The following is a 3071-nucleotide window of genomic DNA, read 5'->3' on the forward strand; positions in this document are numbered from 1 at the left end:
GTGAGGTTATGTTTAATTAGGTTGATGAACTTGTGAGGTTACTAGTGTGGTATTTGTGTTTGCGAACTTGAAGTAATGTTGAATTGTCTTAAATGATATGATGTTCAAGTTATTAGTTCTCTTTGTTTAGTATGTGCAGTTTACAGTACTTTTATTGATGTTCTAGTTATGTGAGTGCTACTGCAGGAGACCAAAATGGCATCTGTTTCTACAGTTTTGCTTATAGCAGTACTGCAGCGCCCAATGGTTAGGCGCGGCACTGTACTGTGTGGCGCCCAACAGTTAGGCGCTGCACTATACAGTGCAGCGTCCTGCCCTTAGGCGCTGCACTACTTCCATGGCTATCCAGAGAGCCACAGTTGGCTTGCATCACATCCACAATACTTACAATGACTGCAGCATCACAACAATTTGAACAAACACAAATTTTATGCCGACGAGTTCATAAATTAAGACAATTCCCCATCTTGTCACGTGTCGAGTCCTCCTCTTGCGCCTCGCGAGCCTTTGCAAGCTTTCTTGCCCTCTCCTCCTCACGAGCAAGTTTCGCTTGGCGTGCCTTCTCCTCCTCTCGTTTCTTCTGCTCCATCCTCTCCTTCTGACGACGCTCTTCCTCCAAGCCTCTTCGAAATGATTCTTCGAACCGCCGTTGCCGCCTAAGACAATCTGCGTATTGGTCCTTTTTCACATCTTCTGGCACTTCAAGATATATCCACGTGAAGTACTTGCATAGAGGAGGCGGTGACTGCATAAAAATTTGTTGTTAGTGTTGACACACATTTGAGAGTAACATTTTACTTCTCGAGCTTACCGGTGGTTGGTCATAGGCGTTAGTTGGAAGTGCACGATCATAAGCATAGTTCGGGCATACAAATATCTCCGCCCTTCCGTCCATGCTTTCTTTCGATCGGTGGACACCTTCACCTTGCAAACATCTCCACACCAACATGGCGGGATGTTGACATCTTTCTGCTTCACCTTGTCCAAAGATGCGTCCTCCCACTTGTTCGGCATGTCTTCTTGGTTAGCACACGGTGGCCTCGTCATGGAACCGGATGAAGCCATGCCTACAAAACCGAGAATTATTGGTCAACCCTAACCCCCACTTAACAATAACCACAACCCTAACACCAACATAACCCTAACACCAACATCAAACACACATAACCCTAACCCTAGCATACTATGAAAGCCTAACCATACCAAATTAGCAAAGAAACACAAATTTCCAAATCCTATCAAAAACTAGGGTTTCCCCCAAACTAGCAAGATTTGAGCAAATGTGACAATTCCTAAGGATGAAAACGAGGGGATCGGAGGAGATTACGTTAAGGGAGGGGTTGGCTTCGAAATCCACGGTCAAATACTCCGGATTTGCAAGATTTGAGAAGGATTTGAGAGGGGGGAGAGGGGAAGAGAGGAGGGCCGCAAGTCTAAGGGTTTGGGTGGGTTGGGGTGTGTGGGGTGGGGGTGGGAGGGGAGAGAGGGTGGGGCCAGCCCAAGTAGAACACAGACTGTGCAACGCCCAAGAGCTAGGCGCTGCACATTACAGGTGTGGCGCCTAAGTCTTAGGCGCTGCAGTGCTGTCTGTGGGGCCGCAACTGGACCAGGGCTGTCACGGTGGCAGGAGGTGCGACGCCTAAGGGAAGGACGCTGCACAGTAGGGTGCGGCGCCCAGCTGTCGAGCGCCACACCAAAGGGTCAGCAGAGTGAAATTTTTTCATGACCAGGTCAGTTTGTGATTTGATTTCTGTCTCAGGTCAAATATGTCATTTCTGCCTCATCAGATTGGGAGAGCACGAGGCAGCACCTACTAACGAACCTGAGGCAGGGTGAGGACTGATGGTTTATTGTAGATTTTTATTGTAGATTTTTCCCCTGTGTTTTTCGTAAACAAAAACGGAAATGTTAACGCCCACATGTGTGGGCGTTAGCCAACTCATCCACACGCCTCCATCACCGTCCAGTAACTTCTGCACGAATTTTGACACGAATTAGCTGATTTTGTATGCCACGTAGGACAACTCGCGTGTGTGGTGTGTGAGAAAGGTCGCCCACACATCCGTTTTATCACACGGAGGGGCCGGTGTGTGGGCGTTTAGCAGTTCACCCACACACCAGTTTCAGTCACGCACAAGGGCTGGTGTGTGGGCAGTTTGCCATCTCGCCCACACGCCTGCCTCCTCTCCCACACCCAAGCTGCCAGTTGTCATGCATTTTGCAGTGTACATGGCAACTGCCCTAGTGTGATTGCAAGCAGATGACAACTCTCTTTTTTTTACCCGAACATGTCAGTTGCCATATGTTTGGCATGGTACATAGCAAACTGCCCTAGCGTGCATGTAAGCAGATGGCAACTCTTTCTTTTTTTAAATGGCAACTGCCCTAGCGTGCTTATGAGCACATGGCAACTCTCTCTTTTACCCGAATATGTTTTTTGCCATGCCTTTTTTGTAGCGCTACATGGCAATTGCCTAGTGTTAGTAGGTGGCAACTCCTAAAGTTTTGAAATTATGGCAACTGTAGTAGACCAGACCACACATGGCAACAGTTGTAGTTGCCAAAAAATGGCAATCTGAAACTTTGACCTGAGATGGCAACTGCAGTTGAGCAAACATGACAACTGTAGTTGTCCGACATGGCAACCGTAGTTCAGCGACATGGCAACTGCACTTAAACGAACAAGGACGAGGGTCCGGCCCATGGCAACTGCGGGGCGCGTGGTAAAGTGTCACGTGGGCGTGCGGGACCACGAGGTATGAGGCCTGACGTACCGGACATGTGGGCGTTATCTATTTCGCCCACACGCACGCGTGTAGGAAGGACCGGGAGGAGAAAAAAGAGGCGTGTGGGCGATAGTTGTTTTGCCCACACATAGACGTGTGAGATAGTCCTCTTAGGCAACACACAGAACATGTGAGCAGATTCCTTAACGCCCACACGTGTGGCAGTTAGCGGCGTCCAACAAAAAAGGTCTACAAGGCCGAAAATGGCGCCCGTCGGCCCGCAGACATTCCTGGTTGGGCCATGTGAGCGAGGCGGCGCTGCAGCCCACATCCTCCTCCGCTCCG

This window comes from Triticum dicoccoides, chromosome 1B (genome assembly GCF_002162155.2).
Source record: "Triticum dicoccoides isolate Atlit2015 ecotype Zavitan chromosome 1B, WEW_v2.0, whole genome shotgun sequence".
Classification (NCBI taxonomy): domain Eukaryota; kingdom Viridiplantae; phylum Streptophyta; class Magnoliopsida; order Poales; family Poaceae; genus Triticum; species Triticum dicoccoides.